The 23,078-nt window shown below is 43.1% G+C and overlaps 1 protein-coding gene and 1 long non-coding RNA gene across 4 annotated transcripts in view; one reads left to right on the forward strand and one right to left on the reverse strand.

Annotated features, from left to right (window-relative positions):
- The window catches only part of sema5ba (sema domain, seven thrombospondin repeats (type 1 and type 1-like), transmembrane domain (TM) and short cytoplasmic domain, (semaphorin) 5Ba), a 161,564-nt gene extending 139,791 nt beyond the window's left edge, over positions 1 to 21,773 (reverse strand). Inside the window, exon 1 of one of the 3 annotated variants that reach the window (XM_035174135.2) lies at positions 21,368 to 21,773. The gene's annotated coding sequence lies outside the window, so the exon portion shown is untranslated. The remainder of the gene's footprint in view (positions 1 to 21,367) is intronic. The other 2 variants (XM_035174133.2, XM_035174136.2) reach the window with 2 other exon arrangements.
- LOC118119814 lies at positions 8,898 to 9,716 on the forward strand. Its single transcript, XR_004698137.1, has 2 exons — positions 8,898 to 8,975; positions 9,442 to 9,716. It is a non-coding gene; the product is annotated as an uncharacterized LOC118119814 (long non-coding RNA).
- Positions 21,774 to 23,078: the final 1,305 nt, after the last annotated feature.

Here is a 23,078-nt window from a genome sequence, read left to right on the forward strand (position 1 = left end):
TATCCCCAACAGCGCACACTCAAACCCTCCGTCCCTCATTATCCACAAACACTTGATCTCAGTTTCCCTCTCACTTTTCATCCACCTCACATCTCAGCAAAGAAAAACACAGACAGTAGCCGCATCATTAAAACATGCACAGTGACCGGATTCAGCGAAATCCCCCGACTTTGTTGGGCGGAGAGCAGCTGCACTCAGGAACACAGAGAGATAGAAATGATTCGTTCATGCAGTCGTGAAGTGGTGACTTCTCTCTTAGGAGGGCAGCCCGTATGTGGCAGGGGAAGGCGGAGAAAACCGCTGGCACCTGCCGCTCAAATGCATATTTACTCCAGTGGACTCGGAGGTGTCCTGAGGATAAGGAAAGGAAGGACTGGGGCTAGGAATTATTTATTAAGCACTGGCTTCCAGAGGAAAAGAAAGTAAAAAGCACCATCTTTTCCCTGTTGGTCAGATGCCATCAAGGGAAGAAGTGAGCAGAGCTGAGCAGAAGCCGCAGTAACTATCGCCCAGACTGAGGAAGAAAGAAAGAGAGTGGGCGATGAGGAGGAGGAAACAAGAGGGACGAGAGGGGAAGGGCACATTGCAGCACCACGCAAATCCAGAGAAATACACATCTTTGGGGAGGACATGCCTGCAGAAGTCTTCAGAAGTACAGAAAACAGATTTAAAACTAAAGTCTGTTTCCTTGACTGGATGCGGTGGCATCAAAGCAAATTCAAACAGAGACTCAGCCGTATAAAGGCAATCAGGAGCCTGTTCGGCTGCAGAAGCTTTACAGCCAATATGCTTTTTTCCCTCCACTATGTAAATTAGTGAGTAGAATGAGTAGAAATGAGTAGAAAATTGAGTGAAGGTTCCCATCAGCTTAATATTTTACGTGCATTAAGCTAACCTGGCTTTCAGTGTCCAGCGCAAAAACAACTCATGATGTGAGAATCAAACTGCCCATATGGAAACGGGAGGAGAATTAGAATAAACTGTACAACCGAACATGACGTGGTCTGACCTTATAACTGCTGACGACTTAGCAGTTTCAAAATCTACAGAAATCGACATTACGCTCTGCAGAGCACAAATCTACGCCAAGGTCCAACGGTCCCCTTAAATTCCAGACACCAAATTGCAATCATCCCTCAAAGATCCATGAATTATTCCCTGTGAAAGTTGTGAAAATGTCAAAAAAGCACCCTATCTTGCAATGTTGAAGAAAGCGATAAAGGAATTTGACACATTCTTTCTTCGCCCATGTCTCATCCTTCCACCAAGTTTTGTAGATTTCCGTCGAGTAGTTTTTCCAGAAAATTCTGCTGACAATCAAACCAACAATCAAACTAACAAATAAACCAACCAACAAACAGGGGTGGAAATAAATACAATATATAGCCATGAGCATGAACTCCAGAAAATGTCCCAACTATTGGGTCCGAACTTTCTCTGGAGTTTGCCGTTTAGCAACAGGAGATTGTCCAAGTCTGATGCATTCACAACAACAGTTCAAATCTGGGCGAGGGGTAGTGCAGTACACAGGAGGCAAGGGAGCAACGTGTAAATTACGCTGGGGAAATCATGCGTTTTTGTTTACAGCAACTCAACACCAGTGTCTGCCCTTTTCACCAAAAGCGTTTTTTACTCGGGGGGCTGGCAGGAAAAACTTTGTGGGCTGTCGAGAGCAACTTACTTGGATATTTGCCTTCTTGTATAAAGCGACAATTTCCAGAGAATATTTGGAATTCAGAGCTGGTACAGGTGGAGGTGCTCTGCCAAGTGCATGTCAGAAAGCGGCTTCATGTGTCTACGTGAGCATTACACCCGTATGTGATAGTTAACATGTCATTCCCTCCACATTTCTAGTTTGAGACTTTCCACCAGCTTTTGGAGCCTGGCTGCAGGGATTTGCTCCTTGTCAGCCACAAGAGCATGACCGGGGACCAGCACGGATTGGTTGGATGATAATGCTGCACTCATGTTCATCCTGAAGGTGTTGGATCAGTTTGTGTTCTGGGTTCTGTGCAGCCTGAATGTGTGTGTTGGAGCTTTGAAATGGTGAAACAGGAAAACAACCTCCTCAAGCTGCAGCCACGAAGTTGGAAGCACACTATTATGTGTGATATTTTGTAGTATTATCGTTTCCTTTTATAGGAACGAAAAAGGTTCGGCCAAACCATGAAAAACAGCCCCAGAACAAAAGTGCATTTCTGTGTGACTCCTTTTTTTTTTTTTACCTTTTGAACATCAAACACTTCCAGCCTGTGGGCTTGAAAGGTGGAGCTGACGCATTTGTAGCTTGCTTCTTTTCGGAGGATTGCAACCGTGGATTCACAGCAGTTAGAATAACAGTGACTCAGAGAGCGAGGGCAACACAGACTCCCAGCAAAAAGATTGTCAGAACGCGTTGTAGTGTCCGTAGAACCTGCTCCAACCACTCCTGCAACATGTTTAACATCATTTCACTATTAAAGCAGTACGTACTATCGAGAGGAGCAATAAATTGTGCTAATTTCTTGATTCAAGTTCTGTAATTGTTATGGTTAGACTATTAAAGAGCAAGCCTCAATTACATTTCTTTGTCATACAGTTTTGATAACGATAAGGAATCATTACTAAAGCTTTGTGTAATATCTATCTGCAAATATATCAATATCCGAAATCTTTTACTCCCCAATATCGGCATCTGCCCCCAACAATCCATATTGGACCAAATCTAATTATAGAGGCCCAGTCCTAATCTTAATGCATAATCTTTTTTTAATAATCATTTTCTGATATATCCAAATATCTGCAAAGGACCAAGGTACAATGAACTTTTAAGATCCTAATCTACAGAATTCCTTCAAAGAACCACCAGCTCCAAGTTAACTTCGATGAACCCTGACCACAAACCCACTAAACCAGACAAGAGGAGAAAGCTGACCACCTTATTGTCGAGTAAACCGAAACACAATCATCCTGGGGCTCATTCTGGAGTCGACAGGAGCCTGGAGAGTGAGGGATTCATGTGGAGAGGCAGTGGACTGATAGAGAGGGGCTGCAGGTGATTCATCTTCCTGAGCTGGGCTTGATTAGGTGGACACAGAAGTGCAGGACACGTCTGGTTTTAATCAATGGAAATTCCACCTGGAGCAGAGGCTGAAAGAGCCAAAAAATAACAGAGAAAAGCAGAAAATTCGAGCGAGAGAGAGAGACATCAAGCGAAGAATGAAACGAGCGCCACAAGAGAGCCTCAAAATGAGAGACGTCAGGATTTAAAAAGCAGCCTCTGGTGATGAGGATGATGAAGAGTAAATTTGGGAGACTAAAAGAATAAAAGACAAGAGGTGAATGTTGAAGGCACGACAAGAAGAGGGGCAGAACTCAGCGAGAATTGGACAATTTGAATCGAGCTCCCCAATCCATCTTTTAAAGTGCAAGATTGAAATCCCCCCCATTCATCACCGCGGCGGTGACGGTACAAGACAAAGAAGAGAAAGTGGCAGGTGACCAGCGCCCCCGACTTTTATCAAACTCTTCTCCAGCTAAGAGCTCCTGACTCTCTGAAAGGCAGCAGGGGGATGGAGAAGACTCGATTAAGATATTCAGTGTTTACAGCTGAAGTCTCATCCGTCATACACGCATCGAGTTTTATTAACAACTCTTGAAATGGAAGTACTTAGCAATTAAGATTGGATTGCAGAACAGGGAGTCAGGTTCAAATGATATGTTACCCAGTAAAAGAGGCTATTAATTCAAGTCCAAAGAGAGCATGGCATGAGGGGGAATAAAGAGGAGGCGAGTTCCACTGTCTGAATGTGTACGAGTATCAGCGAGCGTTCATGATCGAGGAGTCAGAAGAAATGTTTGCGCCGACACAACATCATTATCTCACTTCTGACAACATCCTTAAATAAAGTTAAGGCATCCCTCTGCAGAACCTGCACCAGTCAACAGGAGGCAGTTTGCAAGTGATGCATAATTAATTCAGGTTTCATCAGGCGAGTGAAGAAAGACTTTTTCTTTGCACAACACTACACGAGCCAGACACAGCTGTGATTCCAGCGTCCCTCCCCTGTCAGATGCTCCCAGAGCGGCAGATCAAAGCTTATACCGGCTGAGACGAGAGCGTCCCAATGTGTCCTCCTTAAGGACCTTAAGGACCTTTATTAAGTATATGATTCACCTCACCAATACACTGAAATAACAGGTCTGAGGACAGAGGGGCGTAAACTCGGCTAAACAAGTTGTAGCCTCTGAAAACTTTGATAAATCAATAAATCAATAACCCAAAAGCAACTAATGTTTTGTTTTTAATTTTATTTTGGGGCATTTCACCGTTGTTGGCAAGACAATCTATATTTCTTATCTATAAAATATAAATTGTGTAAGATATAAAAATGTGGATTCAATTAAAGATCTATATCTGCTCAGTGAGCAAGAAGATACGATTACCGACCAGATTTTCTTTTCCATTCTTGGCACTCTGACACAATCAGTCGGAACCAAAACAGGAGTAATTTCCTCCTCCGAGCTGAGGAGTCTTGCGATAGGGAGGGCGCCGCATGTTGTACAGGTCATAAAGCCCACTGAAGCAAATCTGTGATTTTAGGCAATATCAATAAAACTGACTTACGCTCACTTGATGTCGAGCCATAAGTAAGAAGCTGATAAGGGAGTTTTAATAGAAGCCATTGAGTAGAGTGCTGGTGTGGAAAGCCACAAACGTAGTGCGGAGGCAGGGTGATGTGCTCCGATAACTGCACCACAATTAATGCACTGTTATGAATCATTTATAGGAAAAACAGTAAGCCCGGGATGAGGTTGACTCAGTCAGCAAGAGAGCCCATTAAAAAAAGCAGCAACTTTCTGTACAAACATAAAACATTGAAACAAGGTACAGTAAAGCATGACAGTGAAAGCATCCATCACAGAAGATGAGCTCTGCTGCGTCGCTCCACTCACTGATCCCTCTGATGTAATGAAAATTCATTCTTTTATCACGAGCCAACACTTTCACCTTTTCAGTCAAGTAAGTTTTGCACGTCTTAGATTTTTTTCCCCTTCCCCTCGTAGCCTTGGGATTACGGTGCAGGCTTTGAAACCGTCCACCTGTGCTGCATCCGACTCTGGCACAGAAAGAGAGAGGAGACAAAACAGAGAAGTGGCGTCGGAGGAGGACGAGTCTTTTAGTCTTCATCAGATTCCTGTGCCAGCCAGCTGTCTGTGGGTGTCCCTGGAGGCCAGAGCTACCACATTAGATCACAGGGAGTGTCAGAAACACACACACACACGTATACAGTGGGAGAGCGGACTCGTCCTGTCCTCCAGTATCAAACGGCTGTTGTCAGCAGAGGCAGGGCCACAGAGCTGGACGAAGGCCAGGTCGTTTATTTCAGAGTATTTCATAGCAGCGAGGTCATTCTGCTGCATCGCGGAGCTCAGTAGCTCCACTCATCACAGAGTCGCCAATATGCTTTTCAACACTGATCTAAAACTACAGTGCTTACAAGTTATGGAGGCACATCTGTTCAATGAGTCACATGTTTTAACCGCATACAAGTACACCGCAGGAAAAAGTCATCATCACGATTTCAAGGTATCATCTGCACCAATAGTTTTCATTAGATTTGATTTGCTTTATTTTTCATTCTCTGCTATTGTGCTCGACAATAGAATTCATCTGTACTTCCATTCACTGTACATCTTACCTTTGAGGGTCGCAGGGAGAACAGACTCCGAGGCCACACAGAAAAGCCCCAGCCAGTCACCAGGTTCAAACCCAGAACCCTGTTACTCTGAGGCGACAGTGCTAACCACTTCACCACCGCGCCGACAGTTTGAACAAAATTCAAACTGTGTCATTCTGTCAACAACTGGCCCCCATGAGGCTTTGATGAACTGGTTCACTCTTGCTATAGAAAGCAAATAGTTAATATATAGGATTGCATATACTGTCTAGGTCATATATTTATACAACTACAGACAGAAAGCTCAAGTATCATGTTCCAGCATTGAAGGAAATCTTCTATTAGATATTAGGACTGGACTTGAGGTCTCTGTACAGTGGCCACAGAAAATGTGCATTGAAATATGTAAACATTACCACTGATGAGTACCAGTTCGACCACAATGCCACAGCACAACATGGACCTCCTGCACGTTTCCCACTTTCCTTATATCAAGATGCCAAGTTGTGTGTTATTGTTGACATGAATGGCTCTAAGAAGTATGAATAAATAAAAGGTCTGTATTTATATAGAACTTTTCTAGTCTTGATGAGCACTCAAAAAATAAGTATAAATTGAGTATTACATGAAGTGGTAATGGAGCATCTAAAACCAATTTAACAAACATCTAAGCGTCAAATTTCAAATTTCTTTAAAGCGGAGATGAAAAAATGGCTGTACACTAACTCACACAAGTTTGCACTGCTATCCTTGTTAGGACACTGCATTGACTTCAATTCATTTTGGACAACCTCTACAAAACCTACTCCCTAACCTTAACAATGGCAAATTAATGCCAAACCTTAGCCTAACCATACTTTACATCTTACCTCTAACCTTAACCAGGACCTCAGAGATTAAGTTTTGCCTCTTTAGAACCAGGTTTTGTTCCCCATAAGGTTTACTGGTCCTGGCAAGATCAGTGTTTATGCTGAACAAGGTCCTAAATAGACATTAAAAACGAGTACACTCACACACCTACATGGCTAAAGAACTGTAAGGACAAAGTAGAGGACAAGAGGACCCCGACAGTCTGTGTTCCTGACATCTTCCTCGGAGCATTTCTGAATAATTGTGCCAACGACTTTCATGGTGCATTTAAGATAATTAAGAAAATCACAACGGGGTAATTAATATTCAGAGAATATGACTTTGCAATTATGAAATGACGCAAAATAAAAGAAACTGACCATCCGATGCGTCTACTGTACAGAGAGGTCTACTGTGTTTACTGAAACTCATCAAACCACTGACACCACATGAGCTCATAGAAGAAGCGAGTTGCAGTGCAAACGAAACACTTGTTGGCACCACCTGCAGCGCAGAGCAAGCTGATGGAAATTACCAGACAAACAAAAGGTTTAAACTCTCTCCGTGTGTTTCAGATCGGAGAGAGTGAGGATTGTAAAAAAATTTTTTTAGCGTTTGATGAAACTAATCCCTCCCTGCTCACATAAATACGCCGCCGCCGGTAAACACTCATTCAGATCATCAGCAGGTTTCCTTTCTGATACAAAAACAAATACAGAGAAGAAAGAGACGATCTGACGGACAAAGAGAGGACACCTGAAGTTAAAGACACAGTCTAACAACCACAAGCTGATGCTCCGACAAACAACAGCCCCATGTTTTATGTCTTGTTTTTCCCTCTCGCCGCAGAACACAAGTGGCCCTCTGTCATTTGTGCTGCCTTAATGAATGGGAGCACGTCTTCAGCAAAGTCAAAGACGCGTGGGCACGGCCGCCATCACCGCTGGTTTGTAAATCGCCAGGGTGTCTGGGCGTCACGCCAGCAGGGGCACACTGTGGAAGCAGCAGGGGGCATGCAGGGTGGAGGGTTTGTGAGCAGAGAAGTGAGAGAGGAGGACAGAAGAGAAGCTACTCTCAATTTCCATCACTGTAAAATACATATTTTACTAAATGACAAAAGGGATGTGGACGCCCCTGTGCACATGCAGAACCTTTGCATTTTTGTGTTCTTTTTCACGGTTTGGGACAGGTCCATTTTTCTACCAAGTAAAAAACCATTAATGCTAGTGTATCCCACTCTGTGAATGCAATATTTCAGTAACACAGAGAAAGAATTTAAATTTGGTACCTTAACTAAACGTTAAACAGATTAGATTTGGGTGGTCAAAGGTCAATGTCACTGCGATCTCACAAAATATGTTTTCGGGGTTCCCTGAACGTGATATCTCAGGATTGCGTTGAATAAATGCTTTAAAATTCGGCACAAACGCTCACTTGGACTCAGAGATGAACTGATTAGATATGAACTCATTCGATTGCTGTGGTCGAAGGTCAAGGTCCAGAGAGAATTTCATTACATCTTACAGAAACATTCAGTTTCTCTTGTAAAATAGACTCTGATCTCAGTAAAAGTGTTCCCTGGTTAAATAAAGAATTTATATAGTCAGACTGAGGGACGACCTGATAGGAATTTGGTGATCAGAGGTCAAATCTCAGATATGGTAACTGCGACAAAATTTAACACAAATGTCTTAAGGGACAAAATATTGAAGTGCTGATGGTCAAAGGTCACTTCACTGTGAACATAATGTTAAATTGCAAAAAGCCAATATCCAGCACCATAACTGAAGAAGAGACTGTGACCGTATTTCGTGCAACTGTAAAACTTGGATGTTTTCCCCAGGTATTTAACTATGAGAATGTAAACTAGAATTGTCGACACTAAACAGGATAATAACAACCATAAATATGTGCAAATAACAACAATAGGACAACTTTTGTTATTTTCATGTGATGTAATTTCAGCATTGCTACCCTTTGGTTAATAGAGGACACGTATAGGGTAAAGACAGTAGGTGTTTAAAATGTCTTTGCTAAGCCCTGGCTAAACAGTCGGGTGAACAAAGTCATCTTTTAATATACTGTCAGATTTTAGCTGAATGTGCTTCAACCTCAACCTGCTGTGCTAGAGCCACAGGCTTAAAGCCAGCATCTCCACACATACTGCCTGTACGCTGAGGGCCAAATCAACTTATTCTCTCAAGGTGAGCGGAAGATAGACATCTTCATCTGCATACAGGGGGCCGACACTAAAAATGAGACATCTGAGCACGAAGCTGCGTGAAGGGTGGTTCTCTCTTGTTGTCGTCTCACTGCTCCCCGAGGGCGTCATAATTCACTGGAGCCGAAATGAGAAGCGAAAGCAAAAGCACTGCAGAAAACGAGAGAGCAGCATGTGTCTAAATAACACAAACACACCGGCCTGTCTGTACCCAGTGGTAATTGCTAGCGCTGCAATGCCATGATGTAACTATTAATCCATCTGCCTTCATCATATACAGCATGTTTGTCCAGCCAGGTGATGATAAAACAATTAAAGTGTAGTTGTGATGAATGGGGTTAATAGAGTCTGTATTTGGAGGTAAAGAAATGGATTTAGTGCAGAGAGAAAGAAACAAGGACAGATGTTTGGACGCAGATTCAGTTACAGAGACTACAAGGACACAACAGAATGAAAATGCATTGGTGGGAAATACTAATGCAATTCAAGCACATATGCACACAGGATCTAACTAGAATATCTTTTTAATTCTTGATTACCTTCAGATACCCATGTAGGTCTCAATATAAGACAACCATCTTTGTGCAACACTTTTTGAAAGAGCATTTCTCTTTTGGAGGATAAAAATATGTTAAAGCTGCAATAATCAAAAATATTGATAATACAGAAATTGTTGTTTTCTGGTGACCTGCATGTTTTTGTCCCGTTCAGCCTCCCAATTCAGGGGCAGCATCCCATCACAGCTCCGCGACTAGGCTGTCCCAGTTCGAAGGCTCCTTCAAAACACGAGAAATGCGTCCTTCCATTTCCAAGCAAGGGATCCAACGGGTGGATCCTTCCTGTGCCAACCCATTCCAGGATGAGCAGCCAAGTGCTACTTCATATGCTTTTGAATTAACTGTGAAGCCTTTGATGAGTTCCTTCCCGTCATGTATATTTCCTTCTCTAAGTGGTGATATTTCACACATTAAACGCATCTTCACTTATCTCCTGACTCCAGATTCTTACCAAGGACATTGACACTTGAGCCTTCTTCATTAATTGCAAAGATGTGAAATGTGGTGGTAAGTGAATGTTAAAACAATCAGCTATAGTTATGAAGCCTCCGTTCCTGTACAGTCACAGATGAAGACAACAGACTTCCAGATCCGCACCAAAACTTAACGGGTTGTTCCCCGGCCAATTCTACATCCTTCAAGTTTCCTGGAAATCTGTTCAATTGATTTTTTTTGTGTGTAATATTGCTTACAAACATACAAACCAACCAACAAACAGGTGAAAAATTTGTAAGTTATATCGCCATTCTGACACATGCAGCAGGGCTCACACTCCAGACAGACCAGATGGATTTTTAATATATTCTTGTCATTTAGAGACATACTGTGGGTTCATGACCGCTATTGGGACATCAGCCATAGTTTGAAAAGCGGTTGACTAAAGCCGCTATCCTGGTGGGTGATGAATGGAGCTGCTGGCCAACGCTAGCAGGAGCAATCTGCTGTGAGCGGGTCAGGCATTTACTCCACGATCAAACATCCAGCGGCTGATTTGTACACATTGCTAGAAATCGCTCCACTTCCTCGAAACGACCTGTGGTGTTTTACAAACTGAAATATGAAAACAACAACAGGCCCACACACCAATTCCATTGAGGTCACAGTAAAGAGGCCAGACAGGGGTGGAAAAATGACAAGGTAACGTTACCTCCTTTAGGGTTTGATGACTACACAAAGGAATGTGTGTATGTCTGGAGCTCATTCATCACGCCCTCTCCAATTCTTACACCAGCATCACATAGCTGGCGTGCTCTGAGCTCCTTTACACGGCCGCCGATACAAGATGAGAGCCGGAGGGTCAAGTCACAGAGAGGGAAGAGTGTTTGATTGTGGAGGGCTGGGGTGTCAGGTGGAGAGGTATGGAGGAGAAGATGATGAGAGAGAAGAGAAAGAGGAATAGAAAGAAGAAGGAAGAAAAAGAGGAAGACGAGAACTCAGATGACATAGAAGAAGATGAGGAAGACGAAGACACCGAATAAGATGACAAAGACGATGAAGACAACAAAATAGGGATGACAAGGACTAAGGCAGAGACAAGGAAAATGAGGAAGATGAAGATGTCAAAGATGAAGAAAGATGAAGACAACGAAGAAGAAGAAGAATATGAAGAGGAAAAAGAACACAACAAAGAAGAGAAAGAAGAGGGGGAGGAAGAGAAAGAGGAAAAGGAGAAAGAGGAAAAAGGCTTTTTGCCGCTCCGAGGACAAACTTTAATTGCAGTACATGGTGCTCACACACACATTATGCACTATAGCAACTTAACAGAGGCTCCTTTCACCTGCAGAGTTATGGAGCGGTGGAGTAAAGGGGCAGTCAAGTGAGAAAACTCCGGCTGGGACCAGCATCCTCAAAAGGAGCTCTAATGGAGTTTCAGATCCAGGTGGGGGACATGAAAGAGGAATAAGACCCGCGGAAAGCTTTGAGGTCTTTTCTTTGTAAAAGGTCTGTAAGGCATGAGGAGAGAATGAGTTGTGCACGTGGGGTTGCATGTGCAAGCAGAGGCAGACTATCCAAATACTGCAGTAGGTGATGTCCATAAGGCACAAACTCAAATCGAGACTGGTCAAATATCCCGCCGTAGCGTTTGTGGAGCTTTTCTTGTTGAGGAGGGGGACGCTGGGATGAAGAAGCACAGTTGGCTGCTTATCTCCATCGTGCAGACATTTAGCCTCGAGTCTTCCATCACTTCACTTCCTTGTTAACAGGCTGCAGAGTAACTGCAGCGTCTTGTGACTCAGTTGACTGGACGCCCCTCTAACCACGCCACCCGGGAGAAGAGGCCATCTCAACTCGTCAGACGCAGAGACAAATGTTTCTCCATTAATCTGCCGGATATCGAGGACTGATTCTACGAGACTCACAGGTGGATCTCATTTCCTTCTTGATTTAATCCAACACTGAATTTTTGCTCCGACTTTCATCCGCCAAGTGTAAAACTAATAGATTTTTGTATAATAAATAATTCACAGGATTGTGATTAAACTTTCTCCGATATTGTGCTGGTGGTGGTCGGGGGGCGGGGGGGGCGCAGTGCGCTCCTTGACACTGTGATGTCGACGACGGGGCCCCGAGAGTCGACTGTCTCCGTTTCTGCCACGACATTAATCACTGTCGCACTCTCCTCTTTCTCAGCCTCAAACAGACCCTCCTTCCCCCCCCGCCGAGAGCCACTTCTATCGTCATAGTAACCAAAGCCAACCGCGAACCAAACTCGGCGGCGCTGCAGAGGTGGTGGGACACACAAGAGAAATGTTTACAGTTGACCACTTGATGCTCGAGGGGCAAAACGTACGAGCAGCAGACCACTGTGTCGACTTGAAAACAAACATTTTCCCTCACTCTCGTCTGTCCGACGTGTCGCTGGTGACAGACAGAGGAACCTTTGTGTGGTGCGCTGCAATCGAACATCGAGTCAGGGTCATAATCTTTAAGGGTGTACACTCGTGTTTGCTGTTACACTCATGAGAGGCCTGTGGTCGGACATATTCTCCATTTTAAGTACTGTTTACCTAACGTGTCCGTTCTAAACCTGCCTGTTTGGAATGTCCTGTTCTCTTGTGCCATGTTAAAGCTCCGGAGCCATTTCATTCCTTGTTATGTGCGAGTCCTCCTCAAACCATTTTGTTGTCTGATGTTGTGTGCAGAGCTTTTTATTCACGGTCTATGGTGCAGAGTTAAGTTGGAAGACTTTATGTTCATCCTACCTGGTTTATCTGCAGTGAAGATCTTATAGTCTTCATAAAATGAAACTGAACTTGCTTGATTATTGCGTGGCTTATATACAGCACAAGTTTGAATGGTTGATATAACGTCTTCTTTTTTCCATACGTTGCAAGTTGGCTGTTTCAGAGATCTGTTAAGGAACAGAAAATCTTCAGACCACAACTTTTCAAAATAAAATGTTTGTAATTCCGCATGATATAAAGCATTACTGCAACGAAATGAACATTGTGCTTTTAATTTGCAGACGATTTGCTAGAGAGGAAGTGATTCTATGAATGTTGTTGCCATGACGGAGATCAGCTACGGCAACAGCCGTGACAACTCCACTGACAGCCACAGGGCGCTAGTTGCCTGTTTATTCATTTATCATTAAATCTGAACGTGTTCAAATTGCACCAGGTTTGACACTGCACTTCCTTTGGCCCGTAACAATACACATGCAAATTGGAAAGCTGATAAGATGAGCAGTTCTCGAGATATGAATTCCACAGACAGATATATCTGGAATAATCTGATAGATGAGCTGTTGATTCAGGATCCTCGTGAGCCTCAGCTCCAGAAATTAGCCGCTCAGCTGACAGGCAACATGAATCACGCCCCAAAAAAATAATCTGCCACTGTTGGAGAAAAACTCCGCTCTCTCTGTTGGCTTAAGACCAAGAGATTTCTGGCAAGGCCCAAACAAAAAGGTCAAAAGACACACTGGAATAATTTCTCCTGAATGTCTGGCAGGTTACGCCAGGTGCTCATTGCTGCCCTGGTCAAATAGGAAAAGCTTTCAACCTCAGACACTGAATAACCGCACGGTCTGATGGTCGCTGTGAAATGTCGAGATACTTTGGCATCTGTGATGTACAATAGGCTTTTGGCTGCCACACAAAATGGTATTTGGTCTCTGTTATTACTTCTCTTTGTTACTCATTCCTCGGTTCAGGACCACTCTCTCTGTCTCGGTCACGTGCAATCTCCGGAATTTAACCTAGAAAGCCGATCCAAGGCACTGGTGAATATTTGGGATTGAGTAAGGACAGAGTGAAAGATATGTCAGCGTGAGGGTATATGATATATAAAAAAGGCAGCTAACAAAATGTTTTTCGGATTTCTCGTGCTGTCACTGAGGAGACATGTAATTATCCCACATGTAAGCTTGTGTGTCTGCAGGTTGAGGTCACTAATAACACATGGAACATTTAGAGGCTCTGGATTCCAACAGGGGAAAGATGAACTTGTCACAGAAAAGGAAAAGACAGAAATGCCAGCCCCCACCCCCCGCTGTTCAAATAGTGGGCTCTTTGTGATGCATCCTCTGCTCTGCTGTTTGCTGTTTGCTGACAGCTTAATGGGACGGCAGCCACACTCTGTCAGTAGGGAGATGAGATGGGAAAAATAAAGAGGGGTTTGAAATTTGCAATGTTTTGTTTTTTCTAAAGAATTGGTCACTTGATCACGACAGACAAGGCCGGCCAGGGGCCTAGGCAGTATATGCCAGACGTGCCATTCCTCCAAACAGGCATGAGGAATTAGAGGAGAAAAGGATATCTAAACTTTAACTTTTTTTTTTACTAATGAAACGTGATATGATGAAGGTAAACGTCTATGACTGAAGGGGAACCTGCTAGACTCTTGCCTCGGGCACCAAAATCATCAGAGCCGGCTCATGAAATGACCATCGCTGTATCTGTGAGTGACCATCATTTATTCATATCGCAAAAAATGAATCACTGAACAGATTTCTGCAAAACGTGGTGGATGGATGAGACATGGGCCAAGAAAGAAAACACAACCAGGCACGTTCTTTAACAAGATGACATTTTTTTTTAACATTTGCACCGATTTCCCATGCAAAGAATAACTCATCATCTCAGTGAGAGATAAATCTGGCAAATTTTGTGTTTCCAATTTGGCGCAGATCTTAGTAACAATGTGGATGTAGCAGGTTTAAATGTGGTTTCACGAGGGGACTGCTGGGCTTTGGTGGAGGTGTATCTGCTCTGCGCCATTCAAGCTGTTGCAGTTTCAATCCACCAGTTCACCCTCCGCTCTCCAGTGGATCTAGCCTCCGCATCACATTTCCAGCCAACATCGGACAAAGAGACAACTGCTCTCATCATATTTATTGCTGCAAAATCATTAGGCTCATACTGCAAGTCACAGCCTGACATGTGGTTGTCCAATTACACGTGCTACAGGGACGTGGATGACGGTGGAAGCGGAGAGCAGCTGCCTGCTTTTGCTAACAGCTCATTTCCCGGCCATTATACTGCAAACACAAAGCAAAAAAGGAAGCGGACACACAAACAGTTGCTGACCAGCAGATATGCACGTGCTGCGCTCGCTAATGAGTCAGTTATATGACCTATCAGAGCTAATCGGAGTCTAATACTGAAAACACACTAATAAAAGGTAAACACATCAGGAACTCTGATCTGTTTCAGCCAATCAGCTGCTATTGTTGAGATGACAGTCTGAATCAGGACAGCCTGTTAAACGTCCAACACGCAAAAAAGCGAATCTGGTTAAACATATTACGGCGTCGCTCTTCTTCCTGTGGGTGTGTAAATACACAGCCAGATAAATATTCCAGGAGTTGCCAATGTGTCCTAATCCAATCCTTATTTGGAGGGCTTACTGCAAACCTATTACTTCACCAAGCACAGAGGCGAGGAGGGAGTTTAGCGCTCTGCCCGTGACTCCATTTGGAAGAGATATAACCATTTTTCGAGGGTACACCAGGGTAAAAATGAGCCTTATTCCATTTGGAGGGTTTCTTAAAGACATGTACAATGGGGCTTTTCAAAGTAAAATACCCGAAACTCAGAAATCCTTGGGAGGAGTGCAGAGGATTCAAAGAAAAAGTAACTGTTTGATGAAGTCACTTAAAAACACTTGTCGCTTTGGACTTCATTGTTTATAGTGATTTAAAGAGATATGCCATAATATTTAGGCAAAATGTTTGTAATACCCAGACGTATTCCTGTCAAACTCAACATATCTTCCGTTTTGTGCTTTCAAACATTTAATTACAACTATATCTAGATGTCTTTTTCTAGTATAGGCTACATGAATTTCTATATTATTTGGTGACAAATTGGTTTAGAAACACTTTCCATAGAATGTATGCTGGTTTAATAAATCATTTGGTGCCTCAATCAGAATGATTATTGGTACTTTTTCACTATATAATCAACACTAGAAAGTTCATTACACTGAGAAAAGCCACTTTTCCAGTACCTTCCAATCAATACGAGTCAGCTCTGTGGTTAAAGTCTGGTTAAGTTGTGGCAGATACACCTACTTGCATGAGTTTACAGAAGGATCGCACTCATGGATAGAAATGTGCTTAACCGAGCTGAGAGATTGTGAAGCCCCTTGAGGCAAATTTGCGGTTTGTGATGGGCTATATAGATAAATTAGATTTGTCTTGACTGTGAAACACCTCCTGCTGAAAAGTTTTTACAGCAATATGTCAACATGTCACCACTTCGCCTCTGCAGCTACGATGGAAATGCATGGTGGAACCTCTCAGAAAAGATAAACATGCATGTGTGTGGTTTTAATCATTTCTGTTTGACTGCCATGGATTGTCTCAAAATGTGTGTTACTAAAATATAATGCAGCCTCAAAGACGATATTACAAATTCAAAGTGATATCAAGTTATATAAACAGTAAAGTGATATGTTACCGGTAAAGTTCGCTCAACTCTTATTTAGCTTTATAAATGAAATCGTGAATCACAATAGGAAAAGGTTTCTCAGATGTTTTGATCTCATTGAGTAAATTGGGAGAGACCTCTCACATGAGACAGATCCAGTATCTTGTAAAGCACAACCAGACGACCTGAGAGAGACTATCCATCTCACAGAACCTCTGGTTCAGAGTGGTATTAAAGCAGCGGAGCGGGGACAATGTTCCCACCGTCCCCACAATGGGCTCAACACCCATCTTCCAACCCGGTCCTCAGGGTCACAACAAGCTTTGAATAAGCTTCCTTCCTAAAGCATCTGTGGGTTTCAGCCATGCGTCCACAGCATCAATGGGAATAGTGTTCCTCCCCCCACAATGGCCAAATCAACTGTGGGAGCACTTTCTCCTCCTCCTGCACTCCTTTTATTCCCACCCTGCTCAGACCTTGCCGGGGCTGAACAGAGGAGGGTGGGGAGAGAAAAGGCACATGCCTTCACGTCCGCTCCGCATGCATACAAAGAGAAAAATCAAATTGCTCAGACATGCACGCATGCGCACACGTACGAATGAGCGCATGACGGCATTCAACACACACTCTCTCACACCTCATAGGGGCAACAAAAGGAATATGTGACAAAAGAAAAGAGTAGTTTGACACTAAGGACAAAGCCCTCTGTTTCCAAACTATCCTTTAGAATTACCAATAGTAGAAACTACTGCTTGGTATCGATTAATATGTTTAATATCTTTTTATATATAAAATCACTTCATAAAATAACAAAAAATAAAAAGATTATTGTCCATCATAACTTCCTAAAGCTGAAGGTGACACCTAAAGAAATTCTATTTATGCAATGTATATAAAACAGAGAGAAGGTCCAATGATAAATTATAAATGATTCACCTAATTTATTAGTTAAATACCTGGCACAGTAATTACAAGACAAGAAAAACAATGATGATAAAAGTTTCAGAGACAAATTGAGACTGTTGAGTTGCATCAAGCATTAATTAGCAGGGTTTCAGGCCGAGCTGCAGCCGAATCCGATTTCAACGAAGGCGAGGTTGTGTGTCAAGGCAGAGAAAGAGAGAGAGAGAGACCAGGTTACGAACAGGCAGACACTGCGGGCGAAGGCCACGCCAAGTGCACTCTGCATTTGGAAACAATGAGATCCTGGGAGGCTGAAGGGACCCAGACAGACATGGTGGAATTATTCATTTCGACCCACCGGCTGAGACTGCACCACACAGACCGCTGGCCTCTCTCTGCTGAAGGCGGATTCTCATCGGGGTGCTGCTCAACTGAAGCACAGTGCATCTGTCAAGCTGCAGTTTGTTGCTGCTGACAGTAGATTTGGCCACAGAACGCTCACATTAGCCTATTAAAGAAGAAGAGCCTCAGCCAAAATGTGCACGTTTCTGCACGAGTCTTCAAATAGAAAGATTTCATGTCAACAGGACCTCAATCAGGCGCCAGAGAGCGTTCAACTGGAAAGTGGCAGCATTTATGTCACATTCAGGTGACAAGGCAGCGCAGCTTTGTATTCAAAGTATAAAGACCACAGTGAATATTGAGGTGAAGGCTGTGCCGCCACAAGTCACAGTGCCTGAAGCTGTGATTTCAAATCTGGCATCGTATTTACATAACAGAGAGTAACAGTCTCTGTTTTCAGAATATAAAGAGAAGCATCTCTGCCAGTCTCTTCTCCGCCTCGAAACATCTTGAGGAAAACGCAGTATGTTTGCTGCTCTCGTTGCATGCACACAGCTTTGTTTTCCCTCAGTGTCCCCTGACCTAATTACCATGTGAATCCTGCTCAAGAAGGCCACTTTAAAAGTCTGAAATCTCTCTGCTTCACTCTCACATACCAAGCTCAGGCTTTGTGGAAAAAAAAAAAGGAGCAAAATCAAGACCAGCAGTAGGCAGAGCACGTCTCAGCTGGCCACTCGCTGCCTCGCAGCATGGTCTTAGAGCATCCTTACCGGGTTTTAAAGTGTGGAAATGCATCTTTGTGGTGGTTGCACTCATGTTAGGAATTTAAAAAAAGAAACGTGGAGATTTTACTCTGCGAGTGTGGTTGAGATGAGCTCCGTCAGAAGTCCTGAAATTCTTTTTTTGACACGCATTAAAAACCAAACAAAGCTGTAACAGTTCCCACCTCCGATTAGGGGAAGTTTTCCCTTGAAATGACAAAACAGTCTGTCGATGGATTATTTTTCCTTCAAACTTATTTTTATAGACCAGCAGATATGTGAAGGGTGTGACCGCAGACCGGACTGAGTCTTCTTGTTATCTGTATCCCTCTGTTATCTCTTTAGACAGATACACGGTCATGGAGGTCAGACTATCCTCCCTTTCTTTCTTAGAGAGGTAATCTTGGTCAGAGGAGAGAGGACAGATCAAGTTCCTGCAGACATTAAACTTTTATATGCGTTTGTCCCCTCTCAAATGATGCCGACGACAGAAGTAATCCGCATGGCTCGGTTTAAAATATGCATCATTAATACTTTGATGAAGAGGCTGTCAGCTCATCTACTCCGCACCTATCATATTCGTTAATGAAAATGAATTATTCATGTCGACATCAGATGCCACGACGATACAGACCCTTACGTACAGTATAACCAAAAACAAAACACTTTCACACACTGTAACTACAAAGACATCAAGCAGAGAAAGAGAAACAGAGCGGAGGAGAAAGTGAACATAGAGGCGAGGCGGTGTGAGAGGAGTTGGGGGTGGGGGAGTGAATCTCTTGTGCTGGATCTCTTTCACTCTGCTGGACTGGACTGGTTCCCCCTGCCAGGACCTGTCAAGAGCCCTCATAAGTTCATCAAAGATGAAAACCAGTTTTCCATTTGAAAGGAGTGACCCACGATACTAAAAACTGCTCTTCAAACAACAAAAGCGTTAATCATCCATAAGACAAGCATGCGGGCCGGACAAAACCTGTGAGAATATATGAATATCAATCAAAAGATGGGGGGAGATATGGGACTTTCACATGTGCTGATTAATGAACAAAGTGAAAACAAGAGCGGTGCCAACTTCTATTTTTAATTCCTGATGAAGAGAATTAAGTTGTTGAGATATGGATTAGGAATCTGTGCCATGTTGTCCACTGAGAGGGAAATACTGTAGCAAACTAATAAGCTGATGAATCTTTGTCTATTAGATCATTAATTAGAGTTACCAAATGGTTTCAGAGCCACAGTATTTGTCTGTCCACGCAAAGCAGTTGAAAAAAAAGCTGAACAGAAACACAAACGTCTTATTTCACCCGACACATTTCCCAAAACCTCAAAGCAGCCATCCTCGGTTATGTGTGAGAGCCATTTGTATGTTGATGAATAACAGTGTTCTTCATTGACGCCGCTAAAAAGATACTGAACAACTGAGGCTCAACAAAAAAAAAAGTTGGAGATGAAAAACAGCACAGCTCTTTAAAAAAGGCTCAAAAAGTCCCATGTTGGTTGTTGGTGTTGGTGGAAAATAGCTTTTCGAGTGAATAAGTTTGATGAATTTAACCGAACGAATGTGATATTTTAAGCCTTGGAAAATTAGAGCTTGATGCACAAAATATCTCTGAAAGCTGTAAACCGGCTGCAAATGAAAGCGTTGTTCAGAGTGCTTGACATTTAATCAGCCAAAGCAAAGGGAGAAAAAAAATTATACGAGCAATAATCCATTAAAGCACTGTCCCTAGATGTTGTAATTTGTCCAGGCTTGGATGAGTGCTGCACCTTTTGCTCCAGCGCACAAACAATCTGGTCTGCAAATACGTGTGTGTGTGTGTGTGTGCGTGTGCGCGTCCACCTGTGGAGATAGTCCAAGCTTCACCTGGCAAGGTGTTTACCACAGCTGTAACGGGCTGCTCAACACTGCCCTCTGGTGCTCTGCAGCGTCACAGCCCACCACCACCGCCACCTGCTCCAACAAAGCTCCTCAGAACAATCAACTTAAATGCGCGCAGGAGATAAATGTCCCACTTTATTTTAGAATACTGCATTTCTTTGTGCCACATCCCTCAGTTTCTGCCGGACACTTATCCCTCTCTTGAATTAAAAATGAAACAGCGTCTGCACGAGGCGGTGGGGGAGAGAAATGGAGAAGCAATTCGTCCAAGTGACAAGCTCATGAATAATGACTTTCTGAGCTGAATTTTGTGTGCTTTCACGCAGAATTAGTCGCACCAGTGTTTGCTGCGAGCTGCACCGAATACGAGGCTCTTAGAATGTGTGAATGTTGCGCGTAAAAAGCTGCTCATTGCGCGCGTAAAAAGCCTGTTAATTAGGAATTAATAAGGGATGAGGTCATTGTTGGCGGTCTGCAGCCAGTCAACGAAGTTCACCAGCGAAAGTTGAAAAGGGGACTGCATGGTGATCAGTTTGAGATCACATGTTCTGGGGTCTAAATTAGATTACCACGTTTAAAAATAGTCGATTTGAGAGAGAAAATGCATTTGGAACGCACGATGGAAACAGTTAATCCTCATTTTCTCCCGAGAGAGGTTTATCTTGGAAGTTTACATGTGAAAACCAGGAGGAATACAGGAGGTCCGCGAGCAGCACAAAGTAAGTTTGTGACGGCACTAATGTGGCAGGCACAGGCAGCTCCAGCAGCCCCACAAATGCTCCTCTGATCCTGGGATGAAACGTGAGTGGAAAGTAAAACTGGCCGCGGCATAAAGAGCCCGACTGCTCTGAAAAACACACGCTGCATCGACGGACACAGCAGCTCACCAGAAACGGTGGGAAAGACAAAGTGGACGAAAAGACGGGAAAGTATTTGATATTTGGATTCGAAACGGCCCCATTACTCAAACGCAGCACTGTGAATACTGGTCCAGAGAAAAACGGACCCCACAGCACGGCTGAATAAAGCTCCCGGGTATAGCCAATCCATTAGTGATGGAGGGTGTTGTTTAATCTAAGGAGGTCACTCCACATGATAAAAAAAATGGATATTGTGTTGATTTTATCTCCACTGTAAAAAAAAAATCCAGCACCTCAATGCAAACTCAAGCAACATCGATTTCGCCTCTATACGCGAATTAGAAGCGATATTCAGGCAGAGAACTGGTGCGCAAACCACCTGAAAAAGTGCTTTGTATCAGTCATTTCAGGTATTTTACCTAAGAAAAGAATGAACAAAAGTGACATTTCCTTTTACCTTGGATGATGATAGTATTCCCCAAGTTGGTGACAAAGCAAGGTGGAGACGAGCAGAGAACCAGACTAGTAAGAGACACGGGTCTAGTGTTGTGTTCCTCAGCCGCTGTGCGCGTCCCTCTCCGGGCGACCTGCAGCCAAACACTGCGCTCTCTCTCTCTTTCTGCCTCTCTGCTGGATGGTCGGGCGATACCACACGGCTGAGGAGGGGGGCGGCAGGGGGGAGAGAGGAGGAGGAGGAAGAAGACGGGGTCCGATTTTTTTTTTTGCAGGCGCAATGTGGAGGAAGTGCTCATGGACACCCCCGGAGAGGTGGAGGAGTGTCGCGTCCTCGACGAGAAGCAGGACGTGTCTGGGGCTGAATCGCAGCCTGGACCTGAGGGAGAGACACCGGGGCTGCTGGGAAGGATTTGCCCCACATGTTGTTGTGTTGTCTGGGACTCACCAGTGCCTGCTGTGTGCCAGTGTGAGGGGTAACCTGGCAATGTAACTCCAATGGGTATAAATACGAATTTCATTTCCCTTTTGCTTTCCTGGTTCGTCCAAAGAAAACAATGAAACTCAGACAGTTCACACATGAAGTCCATCTGATGCTTACTCTGGGTCACAGGCATGCAGGTTTTTTTTTAGTGTGTTATTTGTCCCTGCTTGTATTTATATTTTAAACTTGTTTACTTCATTGCTGCCCATCTCGACCAGGACTCACAGACAGAAGAGATAGTGTATCTTAATGGGATCTTCATGGTTAAATAAAGAGTACATTCCAATTTATTCTATTCTGTCAGCCAGGTTTAGACTGAGCAAACATTTTTATTTCATTAAACCTGCCTTTCATATAGTGTTGAACTTGATTGGGAATCTGAACCATCTACTTAAAACCCTTGTTACTCTAATATACTGACCACGATAACATATATGATTTAAAGAGGTGTGTAAATGATAAGAAAAACTACCAAACGCCACTCGTAAGCAGCTGCAGGCTTTTAAAATGGCACAACACATCTCTTCTATTCCTATCAGTGATCGGAGGTTATTAAAATGGGGGTTAGAGATCCTGATGTTTATCTTTGGTTTATCCTTTGTTTGAGGTTTGTATATAAGCCAGTACTGGTTTTAACCACAGCCGACATACTTTTAGATTTCATTCAGGTATTTATGTTGCGTGAAATAAACTAAACTGGATATAAGATAAGATAAGATGTACTTGATCCTACGCTGGGGAAATTCCCTTTTTACAGTACACGCAGTAGACAAGAGAACATGTGAAAGTATCAAATAGAATAAATATGAAAAATTAAAATTAAAATTAAATCACGGAAAATATAATGTACACATTTCACAGATGGAATATCAGGGTTTGTGAAAAGTAATTGGGTAGTGCTTCTCCTTGCCCATAGAGAAAGGTGTATATTATTAAAAACAATATAAACTAAACCAAATTATCAACTCAAACCTATGTTGAGTCGGGAAAACCACTAATTTATGCCGTTTTATTTCTTTTTAACTGGCAGGCTGCTACTAAACATGGTTGCAAACTGAATAATAAAATAGAGTTAATAACTGTAAATAGTCCATACACTCTATTATATTACATTTCCTTTTTCAAATACAAACCTTTTATTGTGGACTTTATTTACGTCTATACACGGGGGAATATGTTCGACCATAAAAAAATTATTGATGGTTTTTATTTTTCGGGTTTTTATACTTCA

This window comes from Hippoglossus stenolepis, chromosome 13 (assembly GCF_022539355.2).
Source record: "Hippoglossus stenolepis isolate QCI-W04-F060 chromosome 13, HSTE1.2, whole genome shotgun sequence".
Lineage (NCBI taxonomy): Eukaryota > Metazoa > Chordata > Actinopteri > Pleuronectiformes > Pleuronectidae > Hippoglossus > Hippoglossus stenolepis.